We start from the raw sequence: 22,566 nt of genomic DNA on the forward strand, positions 1-22,566 counted from the left end.
GAAAAAAAGTGCCTTTGGCCGGTGTTGGGTGGAGCATTCTGTCAAGTCCAATTAGATCCACCTGATTGACAGGTAGTTAAATTCCTCTTTATCCTTGCTGATTTTCTGTCTAGTTGTTCTATCAATCTGGAGGAGAAAAGTCTTCAGCTGCACTTGGGGATTTGTTTCTTTCTCTGTTCTCAATTTTTGCTTCACACATATTGGATTTCTGTTGTTTGTGCCTAAACATTTAGGCAACTCTCTTTTCTTGGTGTAATGACCCTCCGATCATTACATAATTTCCCTCTCTATCCCTAGAAATTTTCTTTAATCTGAAAGCGACTTCATCTGATATTAATATCTAAAAAAGTTACTCCTGTTTTCTTTGGATTACTGTTGTTTACCTTTTACTATCCTTTTATTTCCAACCTGCAGATGTCATTAAATTTGAAGTGAGCTTCCTGTAGGTATCCTAGAGTTGGGTGATGGATTTTTTGGTTTGCTTGCTTGTTTGATTTGTTTACTTTGTTGTAAATGGTTCATTTAGATAATTCATTTTAATTCTTTATATGCTAAAATTTGAATCAGCCATCTTATTTGTGTTTTGCATTCTGTTAATCCATGATTTTTTTTATGTTGATTTTTTTTCTTCCTTCTGTTGGTGTATTTGGACATTTTTAAAAATTCCATTGATTTATCTGTGGTGTTTTAAATGTATCTCTTTATATCACCTTTACAACTCTGTATCTTGTATATTCATAGCTAATGAATGTCCACTACAGTATTTTTACCAATCAGAGTGAAGTATGGAAATCTTACTTTCCTTTACATTCTTTTCTCTCTCCCATTTACATAATAATTAGCGTGAATATTTCTTTGATATACATTGACAATGACATTAGACACTTTCAGGTTTGTACTTCAACTGTCAACATAATTTGATACCTCAAGAGGAGAGAAAAAATCTGTTGTGTTGGCCAAATTGTGGCTCTTATATTATTTCTTCCTTTCTGATGTTCTAAGAATCTTTCTTTCTTTTAATCTTTGCTTTCCAATTAGGGAATTTCCTTTAGCCATCCTTTGAAGTTAGGTCTGCCAGTGACAAATTGAAATACTTATTTCTCCATCTCTTGCCTTGAAATTTTTCTTTTTATTCCTGAAGAATATTTTCTCTGGCTATATAATTCTGGGTTAATGGTTGTTTGCTTCTTTCAGTGTCTGAAGATGATGCATTATTGCACCACTTCCTTGAGTTCTTTGTAGCTTTGAACAAGAAATTCACTGTCATCCACATTGTATTTTCTCTGTCGCTAAATGCATCATTTCTCTATGGCTGCTTTCAAGAATTTTTCTTTGTCTTGAGCTCTTAGAAGTTGGACTATGATGAATCTTAATTCGCATTTCTTGCATCCATGTGCGTATTTATTGATTATTTATTTATTGTCAGTTTGGGATATATTCAGCCCTTATCCTTGAAGCTCTGTCCATGTTCTGTATGGGACTCAGAGAAATGTGACATCTATTATTATAGTCCTACATGTCGTAGGATATATTTTTTCCCCTTTTTTTCCCCTCTCTCTCTAATCTATTTTTTATCTGTTGTTCAGACTGGAAAATTCTCACTGTTCTATCTTCAAGTTCTCAGATTCTTTCTTCTAGCCTCTCAATTCTGCTATTCAGCCCATTCATTCTATCTGCTGATTTGGTTATTGTACATTTTAGTTCTTAAATTCCTATTTGGCAGAATGGGAATGTAGCTCCGTGGTTGAGTGTTTGCCTAACATGTGTAAGGACCTGGATGCAAACCCTACAACCCTCCCCCAAACAACAGATGATTCTATTTGGTTCTTCTTTATCTCTTGTACTACTTTGCTAAAGTATTATATTGTTTCCCTGACAGTCTTCATGTTCTTGGTGTGACAAATGATTTTTTTATTAAAATCGGGACATTTGGGGGCATCATGTTATAAAATTCTGGATCTTATTCAAATCCCATTTTAGTAAGTCTTCACTGATATCACTCTGGTGAGTGAAGTGGAATATTGCCTCATTTCTACCAGGTGGGCTTGGAAGACCTGACTTTACCTCTAGAGGTTGTGGGGGGCATTCAGTTTCCTGTTCAGATGGAAAGTAAGGCTTCCCATTCGGCGTTCCCAGATGATGTTAGCAAAGAGGACCCCCCCCCATTACTCCTCCTCACATGTGGCAACATGGAAAGGGGAGAGATGGTGTTCTTGTTACCACTGATTGGGCCTGCAAGTCCTGAATCTATCTGAGGCTTCTTCTGACACCACCTGGCAAGGGTATTAGGGCATCTTGTTACAGCCTGGGAAGAGTGGAAGTCTGGACTCTCCACTCAGTCTTTGCTGGAAGGTGCAGGGTGTAGCTAAAGTGTTTTTCTTGTTGCTGGTGTCCCCATGCTCTTTGGCTGGAGCAAGCAGTCATGTTCTGAAAGATTCCATCTTGAAAGGTTGACCCTTTCCTGATACGTTGGCTAGAGAGAACAGACTTTCATGGGGACTTTGGTTTGTTTGCAACTGTAGATGTTTCTGAGTTGCTGGAATCTTTGCATTCGAGCCTGGGATATGTGAGGCAGAAATCAAACTCCGGGGATCCACCTCTGTGTCATTCAGGGAGACTTGTGGTCCCTAGCTCGTCCACCTCGTCTTCACCATTGAAAGCCTTCTTCTGTTTCTTTTGTGTAGAATCAAATATCGAGGACTTTTAGTGGTACTTAGCAGAAATTATAGGGGGAAATACGTTCTACTCCAACTTTCTAGAAGTGAATGCCCAGTTAGGAGAATTTTAAAGGCTAAAATATTAAAGTGCTACATGTTGTAACAGAAAGAAATAGATAGAACAGTCAGATAAAAACCACATTAAAAAAAATCAGCAAGAGTTTGTCAAGAAATGTTGAGAACTTAGCCAAATAGAAAAAGCAGTATTAGATTTCTGCAAATTTAATACTCCCAACAAATTGCAAATAAATAAATTATATAATTAACTAATTTTTAAAAAGTGAAATTTACATATAGAAGAAAACATAAGAATAATATATAATCAGTGTGGAAATGTGTTTGTAACATTCTATACACAAAGGATGGTTATCATTAACAGAAATAATTTCTACAAATCAATAAGAGAAGTATGATTAATGTAAGTAAAAAATAATAAAAATAATAATTAGGGAAAGGCCGAAAGAGAACATTTGTGTGAAGAATACAAATAGCTACCAAATATGGGGAAAGGGCCATCTTCTTCAGTAATTGGAGAAATGAAAGTTAGATTTTTTTTTTTTTTAATTTGGGGATAGTACTAGGATGGTTTCATTTTGGCCTATTAACTATCCCTTTAAATAAAAATGGCAACAACAAACATTTAGGTAGATTGTCTGAACTAGATCCTAATGAAAAAAAAATTCATTTTCAATAAGAAACAAATCAATATAATCTTTCTGGTGGAAATTTTACCAATAAGTATCAAAAGTCACAAAGGTCATCATTCTTTTTGACCAAATAATTCCACTTTGGGAAATCTATCTTAAGGAAAGGAATATTAACATTAAAGAGTAATAGTGAAGAATACTAACAACGTGTATGTGTTAATAATGATTAAAAATAAAAACCCGAAATATCCTAATAATGAAGAATTGACTAAATAAAAAAAAAAGAGTGGCCTATTCACAAAATAGAACATCACGAAGCTGTTATAAGCTGTTGTACCAGAATATTTAATGCTATGGGGGAAATGCTCACAATTTATCATTAAGTAAAACACAAAACTCTCATTAACCCGTCGTTTCCATACTAAAGCTGCTTTCATCAGCAAAAATTTTCACAGAAACAGCATATCAAGAAAACATGCTAAGACACAGCACTGAAAAATAAGGCATTCAATTATTAATTTTATTCTTTTTCTTTGTATTTTTTTCATTTTCAAAATATGTTAAAACAAAGCAGATCTTTATATGTAAAACAAGGCAATCCATGTCCGTCTCCTTCCTTCGGGTATCTCCCACTGCTTATTGACATCATCTGAGATGGAGGCCCTCTCTAGCTTTTTTACTTTGCCATCTCAGCATTTCTGGTTTTCATTTTTATGTGTGGTGACAATTGTCAGCTGTACCTATCCCATGAATGCTCTAGTCTGGAAGGAGGAAGAACATGGTTTCACAGAAACCCCCTTCAACAGACTTTTCCTTACATCTCAACATGGGCATCCTAAGATACAAGGGAAGCCAAGAAATCAGCATTCCGTTTTCCAGACTCTCGAAGCAGTTAATGGCAAGAAAGAAGGGGCTAGGAATGGACATGAGGGAGCCAACTGCAGTTTTTACATAGTACTTTTATGTAGAAAATTAAAAGCATATTTCGTCGAGTGCACAGATTGAATGTAGTGACAACCAAAGTATGCAAGAATTGTGTTTTGCAGGCCCTGTAAAAAGCACTTGTGACATCTGACCATTAAAAGGAGTTAGGAGATGTACTTACAAACTATTCGGGCTCTGATCCCTACATTGCAGGGGTGCGACACTATAAATTGTATGTCTTTATACTGAGAAAAGATGAGAAGGTTGATGTCGAGTTTGCATATCTCTGTCATAAACTCATTCACAGGCACTTTGTTGTATGGGACAGGGAAGGACCACTTTCAAGCTGTGTTTGGTTACGTGAAACCTAAGTCAGCCATCAAGTGATTACAAAAAAAAAAAAAAAGCATCAAAAAGCAAGATGTGTCGTACAACTGAAGGCAGCAAGCTGTTAAAAAAAAAAAAAAAAAAAAAAAAGCAAAGCTTGGAGGTCAGGAGATCTGAGGGTTCTGTGGGACTCTGCCACACAAAACAGTTGTGTGCCCTTGAACACATAATTAACATTGACAGGCTTCAGGTTTGCAAAAATCCTTCAGATCAGGGGGCGTGTGGAAAAGATGGTTGAAGCACTTTGAGCATGAAATGACTATATTCTGTGATAGTTGGTATCTTCTGAAAATTAATAACTGCAAAGGTAACAAGTCACATTAAACCTCTGACTGTGAGTTGACAGAAAGGAACACAGAGGGATCTGGAGGAAGGGGGATGTGCTGAACCATTGGCTCTATGTCAGCTGCCATTGCTGGTAAATGGTGCAGTCAACAGGGGAAATACAAGAAATCATTTGACTCTCTATGGTGCTATGATAATGTTGTGCTTTCCATCCTGAAGTTTGGGGCTAGTGCACCCCCCCCCTCCCAGTGCACAGTATACTGGTGTTCCAATAAAACTCTATCAGTAATACTTTTGCACAATTGGAGAGCTAGCTTAGCAATGCGATTTATGGAGTCCACTTCCCAAGTCAACACCTGGAGTCCTTGTAGACTTCATTTTACAAATTAGAAGATAACCTTGGCAGTAGAATGAATCATCACAGTTGGGAGGCTGTTATAATAGGCAGTAAATGCTTTCAGTCCAGGAATCAGAGATCATACAAAGAACCCTACATTGGTATCCTGGGAGAGTATTAAGTTTCAGGTTCAGATTCAAGTTTTGGCTGTCACCATAGGCTGCGACAGAATTAGAGTTCTTGCTTCACCGTTCAGAGCTGTGTAATGGTCAGCAAGTTACTTCATCTCTCTCTCTCTCTCTCTCTCTCTCTGCCTTGGTATCTCATCTGTAAATGGAGGACAACAATTACATCTTTCCCTTATAACATGGTAGAATTTAAAACCATTCGCCCAGTGTCTGACCTTTAGGTAGCTATTATCAGAGAAGGACGTTTTCATCCCAATGAGTCAATGAATTCCCAAGTGACTTTGTAAACTGTTAAGTATGTGTGAAACGATGGATGTCTTAATTCAGAGAAGAAAGTTTCTATATGCTGCAATGCACATAAGTTTTGGGCGAGTACACCTCCAAGGTGTGATGTTGACTGCAAAGTTTGAGGAGCCTTTGAATGGAATTTATTTCAGGGAAAAAAGCATGCTGTTTTGTGAGTGGTTTTTACCTAAATTGCTTCCTAGGGCAGAAATATTCTGGGTACAAAGTACGGGACAAGGCAGAAGCAGGAATGTATTATCGTATTTAGTTTAGACAACCCCTTTGGCAAAAACTGACCATTTAACTGGCAATGGCTACAGAGACAGAGCTGGAGGGATTTTAAAACATTGCCTATTCCTGACTTCTTGCTGGAAGCCTCCCCATGTTCCTTAACAGGTGCTGCTTCCAGTGCCTAAATATGGGGTGTCCAAAGGGACTCTTCAAATCCATGGGGGAGAAGCTGGCTCGTTCATCAAATAATGTAGAGACAGCTAGCTGCCTAACCATTCAGAAAAACAAACTTTTAGAACCCATTTCAAGCCAAATTTTCCTTTATATAAATACCATAGGCAAATAAGGAGAGCCGTACCTTACAAAAAAAAGCAATGATTATCTTTCAGGTTAAAAGGTTACACTCCTAAGTGGAGTAAAAGCTCTTAAAAATGAAATAGGAAAAGGATATCCTGTTCCTGCCTCCTCCCCTTACCCCAATATGGTAATGGCCATAAACAAAACATTTTAAAAAGAAGAAAGACATAAGGCTAGTAACCGTGAAGACAATCCATAATCAGCCACTTCTCAGCTATCAAGTTGTCACATGTGAAAAGCAACATGGTTTCCATGTTAGGGAAATCACTGGGCAGATAACATGCAGTCACATACATGAACAGTGGCAGCATACATGCACAAAAGCATTCTATAGAGCTTTGGAGCCACACAGCTAATTTTTCAAAGGGAAATGTCCACGAAAAATTCTCATATTTTATTCTTAGAAAATTATCAGTAGTGGGCATTGTGGTGCATGCCATTAATCCCAGTGACTTGGAAGGCTGAGGTGGGAGAATCACAAGTTTGAGACTAGCCTGGATCACGTAGAGAGACCCTGTCTCAGAATAAAAAGTAAAGAAGGCTAGGAATGTCACTCAGTGGTAGAGAACCTCTGGGTTCAAACCCCAGTGCCAAAAGAAAATGAAATTATCAGTGGTTTGCCTGAAGATTTTGATCAAGGATGCTCAATGCAGCATACTTTGGAATTTTAATATAGAAAGTTAAAGAGACATTTGTCATCAAAGACTTATTAATAAATTAAGATTTAGTCCATATAATGGAGTAGTATTAAACTTAAAAATAAACAATTCAATGACATAGAATGACACCTACAAATGAAAACATTGCAAAACAGGAGCATAATATAAGACATATTTATATCAAAATTCTGTCTTGGTGTGTTAAATATCTTTAACACAAAAACATGAAAGAATAGTCATGTGTGGCTAAATATCAGCCTCCTCCCAGAACCCCTTGACCATCAAGGTCATGAAAAACAGGGAATAACTTAAGAAATTATCACAGACTCAAAACCCCTAAGAAGAAATGAAAATTAAATGCAGTGTGGTGCCCTGGTCTGGCTTCTGGAACAGAAAGAACATTAGTGGAAAAACTGATGAAATGAAAATCAACCCTGGAGAGTTCAGCTAATAGTCACATAGCAATGTCAGGTTCTCAGTTTTGACAAATCCACCACAGTAATATAAAGCGTGAGTGAGCTGTGGGGTGAAATCGGGAGGGGTGTGGGAGAATGCTCTATAAACTATCTTTGCAACTTTTATGAAAATCTAAAATCACTCAAAAATAAAGTTTACTAGAAATCTTGAGTCGTTTCAGAAAGATGTGTCCACTTAAGGCCCGTGACTGGGGTGAGAGACTTAAAGAATTGCAGATTCTACCTGCACAATGTTAACAATGAGCATGCTTACTACTCTATAGTAAAGGATAAAATGATTAAAAATAAAACACTCTTGCAGAAATAAGTTGGTAAGCATGGCGTAATAAAGAAGCAAATTATGATACAGATGATCCTATTTTGATATTTTTTAAAGTTCATTCTTTGTTTTTCCAAAGAATGAACTTTAAAAAAATATTAAAATAGGATCCAATTGTAGTTGAGACTAGCCTGGATCATGCAGAGAGAATCTCAAAAAATTACATTCCAATCGTAGGCTAAAAAGATGGCTTGGAACATCCCTGATGGTGACATTAGGGCAGGTGAAATTCCTTATCTTTAACCATACTTCATATTCTTGCATATATTTGTGTTAAAGATACTAAACATGCCAAGGCTAGAATTTTGATATAGATATGTCTTATATTAGTCTAATATGAGTTGAAATCAGGGTTTTGTTTTCAGATTGTGTATTTTGACATTCACATAGTGAATGAAATCTTCGGTACAATAGGGCCCTACTGATTATCATAAATCTAGTTGCTTAATTTTCCTGAAGATACTGACTTGGACTACCCAAACATTGATGAACATTTAAACCTATAACTGATGGATTTTAAAATTGGGGGTCACAAAGGATGAAAGATCCTCTTTGTTGAGTAATTTTTTTCTGGTGACAAAATTAAATATTGTAAATGTTCTTTTAACTATAATCCAACATTTCTTGTCTCTCCTTAGATCAGTCTATCTAAGATTAGGGTAAAGCTAAACATCTTGATAGAATTAAAAGGAAAAAGAGGGGTTGTGACTCAGTGGTAAAGCACTTGCCTAGCATGTGTGAGGCACTGGGTTCGATTCTCAGCACCACGTAGAAATAAACGAATAAAATAAAAGTCCATCAATGTCTAAAAAAATACTTTTTTAAAAAAAGAAAAAAGATAGTAAAAAATAAAGAATAATTTAGTAGGATGAAACTTTACTTTCTGCTGGGTTGGTAATTTATAATTCAATTTTCAGAGAGATTGGCAGCCAGCTAAATGAAAGAAAAGGTCAGTAAATCCAAACATTTCTATTGAAAAACTGAAAACAATGTGTAAATGTCCACATTTTTCCTATATCATGCTTATCATATAATCACAGCACTACCATATTTAGGATAAATAGCCTCATATGTGCTGCAAATGTCACTGATATTTATTGTAATATTTGGGGGCATGCGTCCTTCCAATGCAATCTTTTTATCTGCTTATCTTATCTAGAAATGAATTTGCTGGGTGATTTCCAAGCTGTAATTTGGATTTGTAAAATGTAAATATTGCATTATAATTGGGTTCCCAGTAGCTTTTAAGCTCATGGAGATTAGGCATGGTCCATGCCAGTCAACTTCAGAAGGCCTGGAGAAACAACTGTTCACCCCACATTCCCACGGGCTTCCCACTCCCAAGGGCCATATTTTAAGATGTGTTTTTGTGAGGCTCAAAGACTTTATCAATTTCTCGGCCCTTGCTCACAGACACCAGGGTTTATGCCCAGTGGGGGTTACCCATAAGTCCGCTGGTGATTATAAAATACAGTATGAAATGATGTAATTGGTGAGAATTTGAGGCTTCACAAGAGCCCCAAAGAGAGGGACTTTGGATACACAAAATACCCTTCCCCAGGTGGATGCTCCATCAAATTGTGAGACATGAAAGATGGGCCGCCATTTTTCAGGTGAATGGGTGACCAGGGAGAAAGAGCACGGTCCATACAGAAGTAACTGCACTTGCAGAGGCCAGGGAGGAGGTGGGAGAAGGTGTGGTGGACCTGGAGGAACTGGACAGAGCACCCACTGGAACACAGAGAATCAGAGAGAATGGGTGAGAGCCGAAGCCAGAGTTGGGTGAGGTCAGCCCCATCATGAAGGATCTATGAAGGAGATGGGGTTTTATCCCAAGGTGTGATGGTAAAAATCATATCCCCCCCCCAAACTCATATGTTACAGTCTTAATACTTCAGTCCTTCAGAATGTGACTGTATTTAGAGATAGGGTCTTTAAAATGGGAATTCACTTAAAATGAGGTTACAAAAGTAGCCCTAATGGAATACCACTGATATCTTTCTAAGAAGAGGAGATTAGAGCCCAGACACAGAAGACCATGTGAAAACAGAGGAGGAGCCTGGCTTGCTACTCACCAAGGAGAAAGGAATCAACTTGTTGATCTCAGATTCCAATCATCTAGAACTGTGAGAAAATGAATTTCTCTGTTTGAAGCTGCTTCATCTGTGGCATTTTGTGGCCGTGACCCTAACAAAGTCATACAGATGACAATGAAGTATCCTCAGAAATGGCAGAGCAGATGCAAGATGGTTAACTTTATCTTATTAAAAACCCACTCTGGTTGGTGAGTCGAGGGAGATGAGTCTGGGACAGGGAGTTCAGAAGCCATAGAAGGTTCAGTGGTTATAGCTGCAATGGAGGTCCGTATGGGCTGTGCCCAGCACAACTGTGGGGTTGACTTCCACAGAGATGATAATACAGATCATGTATCCATAGGTTGCACAGCAAACACGCTGCAAGCTTATAAGATAGAGCTAAAGACAGACAGGTCAACGCATCAGAAAATAATGAACAGATTTGAGAGAGATTTAGAAAATAGACTCAGCTGTGTTTGAAGATGGATTTGATGCTACTGCTGAGGGAGAGGAAGGACAGACATGAAACATCTTCATGTGCTTGGGCCTTTGCGTTGAAGAAGGCATCTGCAAACAAACAAAAATCAAGAAGCAAGAACTGTACTGGAGAGAGTGGTTTGACGTGTTTTAACTTCCAGTGTGAGGAACCAAATGGAGCTGTCTACATGGAGATTTTATTAGGAAGTTGGATAGATGAAGATATGGATTTTTATATGCATCGTGATTTAAAGAACCCATAAAAAAATCCATGGTTTATTTTAAACCATTGGGGCTGATAAATACAGAAGGAATAGTGTGTAAAATAAGAAAACAACACAAGAGAAAAATAAACCCTCCTATCATGCAAACTCCGAAGTCAGAGGCGCTCTGTGCAAATGCATGAAGGCAAAATAAGAGAAATGGCGTCACTCATTCGCTTTTTCAACCCACCCATTGATTTCATGCACGGGTACATATGAAATGCCCTGAGGCTTGGGGATGCCCTAGATGCAGAGAGGCTACATGGAGTAATCTCTTGATTCACCCCTGCAAGTGCTAAGGGTCTACCATATGCCAGATGCTACCATGATCAATAAAGACAGTCCCTTCACTCCCCTTTCTCAGAACCATCCAGAGGCTTGAACTGTTGCAGGCCTCTCAAAAATTGTATTTCTAAACGCAGCAAGGAAGAACAAGGCCGTATCTTTGCCAATATCTCAGGGGAAATCAGAAAATCTTCCTCCAGACAGTTTCACAAGTCTGTTTTGGTTAAGGGGCTGATTCTTTCAGAGACGGGGAAGCAGACTCCTACAAAATTCAGTTCATGAATTCCTTCATCCCATACTTCCAGAATGTCCTTTCCCCACCCCCTCTCAGCAGGAATCTTTGGAATTATATTCTCTTCTCTCCCTCATTGTTCTGAGTGAGTGTCAAAGAAAAATATTTTCTCGGTTTGGAAAGGATTGTTTTTCTTAACACACTTCTCTGACTTCTTAAATAGGGCACAATGGGCCCAACCCATCCATTCTTTACTGTATGAGTTACATCACTCTCATAAGCATCCATGTTTGAACTAAGGGATCACATGTCATTGTCCCATTGACCCGAGCTGTCAACGGTCATGGAACTGAAACACTCTTTGTTTTATTTTCTTCCTGTTGCCCCTGAACATTCTTTTCAGAATCATCGCTCCTATAAAGCCTAGAAAGAAAAGAAAAAGATGGACAAGCAAAGAATACTATAGAATGTCTACAATGTATGCAAAGTAAGAGAAAATGAACTCTAAGTAAGGGGCTTTGCACAAAATTGTGGTCATGACCCACAATTTTAGATCAACACAGGTGCTTTTATTTTCTTATTCCATACTTTTTTGAATCAGGGACGTTACTGTCTGAGCTGGAGTCCAGACAATGCTAGTTAGCACTTACTCCCTGGATACCTTTTAATCTACTGACTGACATGCCTGTGCACTGGTTTTCTCTGGTTATTGGGGAAGATGGGTTAGAAAATGTGATTTGAACAGGGGAGGCGGGGCAGAAAGGATCCCATTGGAACTTGTGCCTGGCTTGATCACACTTGAGAGATACCCTTTGGGACCACCTGAGAACAGCAGGATGGACAACAGGCAAGGAAGCTTCATCCTTGCTCGAGCTCCAAGTATGCTAACTTAAGTTGGAGACATTGGACAACATGAAATAAGTAGAGATATATTCAGATCCTTATGGGAACCTGGTATAAGGTTGTCTTGCTTAAAAGAAAAGAAAAGAAAAAAAAAAAAAGGCCAGAAACAGTAGCTAACGCCTGTAATCCCAGCATCTCAGGAGACTGAGGCACAAGGATCATGAGTTCAAAGCCAGCCACGGCACCAGGGAGGCCCTAAGCAACTCAGTGAGACCCTGTCTCTAAATAAAATACAAAATAGGGCTGGGGATGTAGCTCAGGGGTCCAGCGCCCCTGAGTTCAATCTCCAGTATACCTCTGCCACCAGAAAAAAGACTTTTTATTGATATTTGACTTATGATGGCAATTTGCTCAGCTTAGTAAGATCATCAAGAGAAGGGAAAAAAAGTCATATGTAAGAGATTATAGGAAAACAAGAAGCTTTACTTTGTGGAGGGGAAAAAAGGAAGATAGTCCAAGGTAACCAAGAAGTCAACCGTCTTCTTTTAAGAGAGTTGTAAAATCCAGTTTGGAAGCCATGGGGAAAACCATGACTAGTCCTCCAGCCATGTTCTTGAAATGGTATGGTGACACTGAAGAAGACAGACCCAAACAGGAAAAAAAAATTTTTTTTTGAGATAATTTCTCTTAACTTTTGGTCAGATTTAATTCTAAAGTATTCCAAGGGACTATTTCAAGTCTTTTATTTATCATCCTTGTTTTAATACAATATTAATTCAAATGAGAAAGCAGCCAGGAAGCCTTTGACTATGGATATGTGAGAGAGATGGCGAAATCCTCTCCAGTCTTACAGGGAAAAGAAAAATCCACAAGTTGAAATTTTAGGAGACATACTTTACACCGATGGATGTGTCACCAACCTGCTTCTCAGTGTTCATCCTGGTTTTAACACCATAAGCAGCCTGAAACTCAGCCAGGTGACTTTTTTGGGTGTACTGAGATTCTGCATCCAATTCTTACAATCCAGGGAGGGCAAAGCTGACTATCAAAAGCCTTCCATCTTCCCTAATATAATGTGCCTACACATCTTCCAGGAAACGTAGATTCTGATTCAGAAAATCTGGGGTGAGGCCTGAGACTTCAAATTTCCAAATGAAGTTGACGTAGTCACAACCCTTTCAGCAAGTTGACTCTTGTATTTATTTTTTGGTACCAAGGATTGAACTCAAGAGCACTTAACCACTGAGCCACAACCCCAGCCCTTGTTATTTTTTTTTTTTTTTTAATTTTGAGGTAGGGTCTCACTCAATTGCTGAGGCTGCCTTTGAACTTTCAATCCTCCTGCCTCAGCCTCCTGAGCAGCTGAGATTACAAGCATTCACCATCATGTCCAGTTAAGCTGACTGTTCTATAACATGCCCTAGATATAGACAGCTCCCATTACCTTTTCTCATTCAGAATGGCAGGAGAAAATCACCGCTTACAGAAGCCAAGGTTTTTCTTGTGTAGGATGTAGGTTTAATTTTAGGCTGCCTGCATTTCATGCATGAGCCTTATGGATAAACACCAACTTAAAATAAAGAAAGACAGGGGAATACGTACATAATTCCTGTTATCTGTCACAGTTGTAAAATGCCATGTTGGAAAATACTGAATTTGCTCAGAAGTCCATAGTCACTGGCTAATTTTCCAAGCTAAGCTTCTCACTTCTCATATGCTTTGTTGAAACACTTGGAAATTGTATTATGTCATTTCTTGGAAAGAGAGCGTTGAGTTGGGATTCAAAAGACTTGAGATAAAGTCCCAACTCTGTTATTGCTGTGTGACTTTGAGCTACATGCTTCACCCTTCTGAGGCTTAGCTGTGAGGTGAATAGGATTGATTAGATGCCCCGTGGGAACCCTTTCTGCTTTAATGTGCCTTGTGCTGCGTGACATATGGGAACAGAATTTCTGGTCAGTGATTAAAAAGTTTTTTCACTGGGGTGTGCGGTTAGTCATCAGAGTTAGTACTCAAAGTTTCACAGCAGTGAGAACAGAGAGGTGAGTATGTGATGGTTCAAGGCTGTGGCTTGGAAGTCAGATAGAAGTAGGTTCAAATCCTGCCTCCTTGTGTTGTCGGAGCCACGGGGTATTACCAAAGAAAATGATTTATTGTGTCTGAGTTTAATCAGGTTCAATCATCTGTCAAGTCTGATTTTTAAAGTGGGTAAGAAAATAGAGCAGCCTCATTAGAATATTAGCAGCACAGTGACCAAGCACTCTGGTTGGCCTAGGACCAAGTCATATCTTAGGAAGTGGCACTGGACAAATGCATGTATATTGATTTATTTAATTTTGAGGCAGGCTCTCACTGGGTTGCTTAGGGCCTTGATAAATTGCTGAGATGGGCTTTAGACTTGCAATTCTCCAGCCTCAGCTTCCCAAGCCACTGGGGTTACAGTTGTGCACCATTATGCCCAGCTTCCTGTCCTACCAACCAAAAAAACAGAGAATCATTCAAATTCCTTTCTTAGGGCCCTCTCTACCCTGCAACCAGTTCTGCTCTGTGAGCTCTTCTTTTCCTTTTCACTCTCAGCCTGCCTGGGCCTCCTTCTCCTACCAGCTCTGGTTTCAATCAACCGTTCACAAAGCTCAAACTGAAATGGCTGTCTACCCTAAATTGAAGAGTGCCACCGGCGATCAGCTGTCCCTTCAACAAGTGTCTGCTATGATTATTAACAGTCTATATAACGAGTTCAGGGTGAATTTGTATTCAGCCACTGTAAGAGGTTGAGTCTCACTAAGCAAGATCCAAAATTGCCTTTCAATTTGCTTGATATCGATTTTTTTTTAAGAGCATACAGTTATCTTTCCTTAAAAAGAGAAAAGACTATGTAAATGTGACCTATCAAGCTGGCCGCCCTCTGCAAAATGGAGTTTTGATTCAAAGGACAACAGGGCCTCTCAATGACAGGCCCGGATTGGGGACGCTGATGTGGCTGCCGGCACACCATGGCAGGGCTCATCAGTTCTGGTGGATGAAGCTCCACTAGGGTCGTGTGCAGCTGCCTTTCCAATCCCCGATGTCATCTGCGGAGGCCATGCCGACATCCTGCTTGCCCATCAGAACATTCCGGAGCTCATCCTTGTCAGGTCGCATGTAGATATGTCTCCTAGGATTAGCCCAAGGCCGGTCTCTCCCCATTGTCTCTGGGATTTGGGGATTACCCTGCCTGAATGTCTCCTGTACACCACTCTACACAGACAATTGAAGATAACTCGGGAACCGGATTCCCTTCTTAGGGCCCCTCCAGCCTGCAGCCTGCTCTGCTCCAAGAGAGACCCCCTGGGCTACCCATTCCTTCCCTGGGGCCCTGGGTTTCAATCAACCATTCACAAAGTTCATGATTTTGGTTGCAAATTTGCCAGTCACACCCAGTTCCTCATGCTCCTCCCCGTCTTTGCTTAACCCTTCGCGTTCCTCCTTGTCCATCATTTCTCCTGTGATTTCCACGCTAACACTCATTGCTTTATCAACTGAAATTTCTTCAACTTGATTCCAGATTAAGCGTGACCCTGGTTTGTCCACAACTATTTGCATTTAAACCTGTTGTCTTTGGTTAGTAGTTATATTCTAAGAAATGCCCTGATAAAGAGAGAGAGAGAGAGAGAGAGAGAGAGACAGAGAGAGAGAGAAAGAAAGAGCTGCGTACTCATTCTATTCAGAGCCAACTTCAAATACAGGAAAGTCAATCCTGCCAGAGAGTGAAACATTCATGAGAGCAATCTGCTCTAGGTAGGGTTTTTTTTTTTTTTAAATACACGACAGCGGAATGCATTACAATTCTTATTACACATATAAATCACAATTTTTCATATCTCTGTTTGTATATAAAGTAGACTGACACCCAATTCATGTCTTCATACATGTACTTTGGATAATGATGTCCATCACATTCCACCATCCTTGCTCATCCCCTGCCCCCTCCCTTTCCCTCCCTACCCCTCTTCCCTATTTAGAATTCTAGGTAGGGTTTGAAGAGGAAATTCATCAAGAGCAATGCAGGCAGAAGTGTACCACCCTGAGGAACAGGTGCCCTTGGGCTGGACTTCATTGCACTCGGGACATGATGATTTCCAAAACACAAGCTTGGACTTAATTGTGAGCTGTACTTAAGGAACAGAAATAGGAAAAAAAATATATCAAGAGGCTTATCACCATGCACATGGGTCACCAGAGTAAATATCCAATATTCTACGTTAGTAGAACCTGTGGAGAACAAGGCTGGGAAAGAAGTGGACAGCTTCCACGGCCCTGTGGAAGGTTCTGGACTTGAAGATAAACCCCATTGGAATTAGAGTGTGTCTGAGGAAAGTGGATTGGAAGTATCTTAGCTGAAAAGAACAGTCTAGCTTCTGAAAGTGTTCCTATAAATGTTCCCCACCAGGTCTAGAGACCCAGAGATTCTAAATTGTATCGAAGCTGATTCTAGATTTTTCTGCAGAAAGCCTGGTATCTGAAAAGTAATGCCCATATGTCTGAAATTCTTTAATAATAATGAAGTTTGGGATGCTGTAGCACTTTGGGGCATGAGGTAGCATATATAAAGTTAAAAGGCATAAACACTCTTTCTCCTGGAATAAAAAAAAAAAAATCCAAAAATTTGGGTAAGACCCTCCAATGAAGCTAAAAACAGATCAGGCAACCATTGTCTTTTTTTTTTTTTTCAGATTTTAAGAGAAAAACACATAATGGCAACCTGCAGCAGAAATGCTCACTTTTACTGAGCTGGAGGACAATTCCAATCTCGAGAGCCAGAAGGAAAAGGATAGAAGCACTTAGAGGTTCCTGACTTCACAGCTCTGTTTGGGCATACCCTTGATAATCAAATATGAACCCAGGAAGTGCATTTCCTTTTACTCCATCAAAGCATGAGATAAGAAGTTAAGGTTTAAGATTGAAGGTCAGTGAAAATAATTGGTGCTCTCTTTTTTAGTTTTCGTAAAAATGAAGAGGATTTCTCACATTTATATATATACGTTGTTCTTCTATCTGGAACACTTTACATTTGAGTTGGATGGGGGAATTAGTTGGAATCTGATGGTTTCTATCATCCTTTCTTCATGCTTTAAAAGTGATTTATTTGGTGGCTCTTTCTGATTTCATGGAACTCCTAATCATGCCACAATACTGCATTAAAGAATATCCTTGGATTTCTACTGGCCCGAGAGATAAATTTTCTGATCTTTACATGAAAGTCTTTCATAATCTCACACCATCATCTTTTTTTAGTCTTATATTTGTATTGTCCAGAAACAACAGATTACCTGTTATTTTCCAAGCACATCTTGCTCCTCTGCCTACTGTCCATTGATTTGCCCCACTGTGTCTGTACCACCTTCTTCATAAAACTTTCCAAACATGGGAACTTCAGAAAGAGCCAATCACTCTCTGCTGCTCCCAGAATCCTCTGCTCCCAGCACTGGCCAATCATGGATTCCACCATTCCCTGTAAGTCGTGTATGTAACTCTCTTGCTACATTGGCTATGAGAACCACAAGGACAGAGACTGGGACTCTTCCTTTTTGTACAAACTGGTATTTGTGGGTGTGTGCATGTGTGAATTGAAAAGTTCATTTTTTTTCTTTTTATTTGTTCTTTTTAGATGTACATGACAGCAGAATGTATTTTGACATATTATACATATATGCAGTATAACTTCCATATGAACATAGGAAAGTTTTGTCCAATTCCTTCTACTGTCTTTCTTCTTCCCATCCCAGTTCCCTTCTCTACCTTCCCCTTTCTCTAATCCCATGAACTTTTATTCTTTGCTCCCCCACTTATTGTGTGATAGCATCCACCTATCAAAGAGAGCATTTGACCTTTGGTTTTGGGGGAATATCATTTAGCGTGATAGTCCCCAGTTCCATCCATTTACCAGCAAATGCCATAATTTCATTCTTATTTATGGCTGAGTAATATTTCATTGTGTGTATATATACCATGTTTTCTTTATCCATTCATCTGTTGAAGGACACCTAGGCTTGTTCCATAGCTTAGCTATTGGGAATTGAGCTGCTATAAACATTGATGTGGCTGTGTCACTGTGGTATGCTGTTTTTAAGTCCTTTGGGCATAAAGTGAGGAGTGGGATAACTGGGTCAAATGGTGGTTCCATTCCAATTTTTTCTGAGGAATCTCCATCCTGCTTTCTAGATTGAGTGCACCAATTTGCAGTCCCACCAGCAATGTATATCTTTTCCCTCACATCCTCACCAATATTTATTGTCACTTGCATTGTTGATAATTGTCATTCTTACTAGAGTGAGGTGAAATCTCAGGGTGGTTTTAATTTGCATTTCTCTAACTGCTAGAGATGTTGAACTTTTTTTTTTCCTTTTTTATGGTACCAGGGATTGAACTCACTGGCACTTGACCACTGAGCCACATCCCCAGCCCTATTTTGTATTTTTATTTAGAAACAGGGTCTTACTGAGTTGCTTAGTGCCTCACTTTTGCTGAGGCTGGCTTTGAACTTGGGATCCTCCCGCCTCGGCCTCCTGAGCCACGAGGATTACAAGCATGCACCACCATGCCCGGCTTGAACATTTTTTCATATATTTGTTGACCATTCATATTTCTTCTTCTGTAAAGTGCCTGTTCAGTTCCTTTGCCCATTTATCAACTGTGTTATTTGTTGTTGGTTTTCTTGTTTGTTTGTTTTGTGTAGTTGTTTGGGTGTTAAGTTGTTTGAGTTCTTTACATATCTTGGAGATTAATGCTCTATCTGAGGTGCAGGTGGCAAAGATTTTCTCCCATTCTGTGGGCTCTCTCTTTTCATGTTCTTTAATTGTTTCCTTTGCTGTGAAGAAGCTTTTTAGTTTGATACCATCCCATTTATTGATTCTTGATTTTACTTCTTGCACTTTAGAAGTCTTTTTAAGGAATTTGGTTCCTAGGCCAAAATGATGGAGAGCTGGGCCCACTTTGTCTCCTCGTAGGCACAGGGTCTCTGGCCTAATGCCTACATCCTTGATCCACTTTGAATTACAATCTTGCACTTAACACGAATCTTGACACATGATAGATGTTCAACAAATCTTTAAAAAAAAAAAAAGTTTGATTAATGAAGTCTCTATTGCCTCTATAAAGAAGGAGACTGGGTAGCACTCTCAAGAGTGGATACTTCTTTTTTCTGTTTTAAATTTATAAGCTTACTTAACTGGTTATAAAATGAAGAGTACTATAAATCTTTTAAGACTGAATCTTTTCAGTTTAGGATGACTGGTGGAGCACATGTTTTTAATCCCTTTCCCCTTCCAAAGATCCATAGAACTGCCATTCCCTCACTCAGAAAAATTAGCAAAACAATCTGCATTGGCTTTGCAAAGTGGGGAAGGGCATTATCCACATGGAAACAACTTGAAGGAATTTCTGCCAAATACAGTGCAGATGCAAGAAATTTGATGGAACCCGTCAATAGCTTAAAACATGTAAAACAGCTCCCACCTGATCAAGAAGTGGAAAAGTACCATTAAAACTCCTTGAATAAAGTGAGTGTGCAGGGGGGTGTGTACAGGGTGCTAAAAATAAACCAGAATACATTGGAGAGTTGAGGCTAGTTCAGAAAACTTTAAAAGGCTATTTGAATAAACCATGCATGAAAAAAATATTATGAGACAATTATGGAATTTGGACATAAACTGAATATATTTAATGATGTTCAGTAAGTACTATTCAGTTTTTTTTTTACATGTAATAATGTAATAATGTTGTGGTAATCTTTCAATACTGTGACAAAATACCTGAGAGAAACAACCGAAAGGGACAAAAGGTTTATTTTGGCTCATGGTTTCAGAGGTGTCCATCCATAGTCTCTTGTCCCTGTTGTGGCACAGTGAATCATGGTGGAGAATCTGGTGGAGGGAGTCTGCTTACCTCATGGCAGCAGAGAAATGAAAAGAAAGAAAAAGGAAGGGGCCGGGGTCCCAATAGCCTAACTTCCTTCCACTGGATCCCTCTTCCTACAGGTTCCACCACCTCTCAATAGTACCAGGGACTGGGGAGCAAGCCTTCAACAGATGGGCCTTTGGGAGAACATTTACTATCCACCCTATGGCCCGTGTAACATAGTACTTTGGTGTTGCTCTTCAGAAAAAGTTCTTCTCTTTGCAATATGTACTGAAATAGAGTTAGTTCTTATGACTCCCAGATTCTATATTTGTGAATGCACCTACTCACTGATTTCATTTGTAATTGCAAAGGCAATTTGTTCCTGGTGCTTTTCTGGTTATTAGTGGACATGCACAAAGTGGTTTTTAAAAAAAAAAAATCTTGAGTCATCCAGTGCTTATGTTCCCAGATGAATACAGTACCTGGGCGTTGCTTTCACCCCGTACAGGACTATCCTTTTCATGGTTTATCAACTATCTTGTAATTTGCATTCTTGTGCCATCTAGTATTCCTTAGCCTATGAAGTCTGCGATGTGTCTCCCAGAGAAACTACATCTGTTAACTAAGCATCATCCAGGCAAGAGCTATAGGGCTGTTGGCTGCAAATTCTAGGTTAATGAATTAACAGCATGAATTAAATAAGGTTTCTCCAATCAGAAACTTAAATGCAACAAGGCTATGTTTGGCTCACTTAGCAAAAGGGTGGCTGGAGGTTCACAAGGAAGCTAACTATATTTCCTCAAGGATCAGAGATTTAGGATTCACTAATTCTGTGTTCACAGCAAACTTTGAAGAACCTAACTACCCTGAATACCAAGAATCAGTTGTAATTCGTGGATGAAATATGCATCTGAAATTTACTGCAAAATAATCTGGGAGCCTGGAAGTAGAAATATAAATGAAACAGATTGGTCAAGAGTAAATTGTTGAAAATGTATGACGGGGGCATGACTGTTCATTACACTATTCTTTCAACTTTTGTATATATCTGAACGTTCCCATAACAAAAAGGTCTTATTTTTTTAGAGGGAGAGAGAATAGTACAGTAGAAACACAAGTTTGAATTTCCTACAGGCCTTAAAAATCATTCAATGCATTATACAAAGAAATATAATTGTTTAGAAGGAGAATGAATTAAATTTCATGCAGAGTATAAATGATCCAGTGCCATGTAAAGTCCGTATATACAAATCTGCAAAAGTAAAAGACAATGAATGAGTGTGGGCTTTATAAATTGTAAGGTAATATAGAAACTTACATGTCTTTGTTAGAGAGTGAAAAGAAAAAGGCAAGAGATGTCTAAATAAAAGACTGCTCTGCCATTCAACTGCAATAAAGCTCAGCTTCTAACCTTCATGCTTATTTAGCCCACGAATAAACCTGATTCAGACCCCTGGGGTGACTCTACCACCTCTGCCTCCCGCTCACTCTCTGAGTTTGCAACAGGTCAAACCCAAAGTTCATGCCCTTTTATACCTTTTTTTTTTTTTTGCAACAATGCAAAAAAAAAAAAAAAAAAGTCCTCTCCAGCTCTGACATTATTTGAGTTAATTTTACCAAGCTGAAACTCTGGGACATACTGTCTGCTCCCATCCCCAACCAATGTCTACCAAATGCATTTGGGGGGGGGGGCGGCCTATGCAGAGAGATTCCAGGAACACAAAGGGAAGGGTGGGCTAGAGCAGTCAGGGTTGCCATGGCAGCATATAAGCTCTGCCTGTATCTGTTTCATATCTGAGGTTTTACAAAAGATTTTGCAAGGGGGGAAAAAAAAGTCTGCTTCTTAGCAAAAAAAAAAAAAAAAGGAACAAGTCAAGCTTCCATGACACATTTTATAAAGGGGGTCTGGGGTTGGGGGGCTCAATGTGTATATCTCCCAGCTGTTTTTGATGGATCCCTGCTTACTCTAGGTAAATGACTCCTCTTTTAAAGAAGGTGGGAGGAGGCTCTTTTGCAGCTCACATCAATACCTCTGAAACGCTTAACGATGGTCAAATTTTTTTTTTGCGTAGAGCTTTGTGCTGTTTTAGGGCCTCTAGTTAGAAAAAGATGTATAAAGACATGAATTGGCGAGAACATACTGTATACAAAGATATGAAAAATTGTGCTCTATATGTGTAATAAGAATTGTAATACATTCTGCTGTCATGTATTTTAAAAAAAATAAAATCAATTGAGAAAAGGAACTGATTTTTAAATCATCATTGCCGTTTATTGAGAGTTTTTTGTTTTTTGCTCTTTTTTAATGTGGGTCATTGCACTGGTTAAGTAAGGGGTTAAGTGAGTAGCTACTTCTACTACACTAATGCTTTAAATAACCTTGCCGAAGAGGTGGTGGTGTCCCCCATGCTTCAGCACTCTTACACAGGCTAGTGACAGACACCCAGATCTCATTAGCATAAGCCACAAAAGTTTACAAAAGCAAAGCGCATGAAATGTCAGGTGAAGCCTGTCTCGGAAAGGATCAGAAAATCAGGTCATCAATGCCAGTCAGACTATCCTCACCGGCTCCGCACTCCGCTTCTATCTTTATCCTGGCTTGTACTCAGAGATGGTCACCCGACATGCTTTCCACGAAAGCAGAGATCTTGTTTTTGTTTTTCATATATTTATTTAACAGTTTTTTTGGAGCAATTTTAAA

General features: G+C 39.1%; 1 long non-coding RNA gene across 1 annotated transcript in view; it reads left to right on the plus strand.

Annotated features, from left to right (window-relative positions):
• LOC144375814 (uncharacterized) overlaps positions 1 to 22,107 on the plus strand; it is a 62,635-nt gene extending 40,528 nt beyond the window's left edge. The window contains exons 3-4 of the long non-coding RNA XR_013435681.1: positions 16,700 to 16,932; positions 20,708 to 22,107. This is a non-coding gene — a long non-coding RNA (uncharacterized LOC144375814). The remainder of the gene's footprint in view (positions 1 to 16,699; positions 16,933 to 20,707) is intronic.
• The last annotated feature ends 459 nt before the right edge of the window (positions 22,108 to 22,566 follow it).

This window comes from Ictidomys tridecemlineatus, chromosome 3 (assembly GCF_052094955.1).
Source record: "Ictidomys tridecemlineatus isolate mIctTri1 chromosome 3, mIctTri1.hap1, whole genome shotgun sequence".
NCBI classification, from domain to species: domain Eukaryota; kingdom Metazoa; phylum Chordata; class Mammalia; order Rodentia; family Sciuridae; genus Ictidomys; species Ictidomys tridecemlineatus.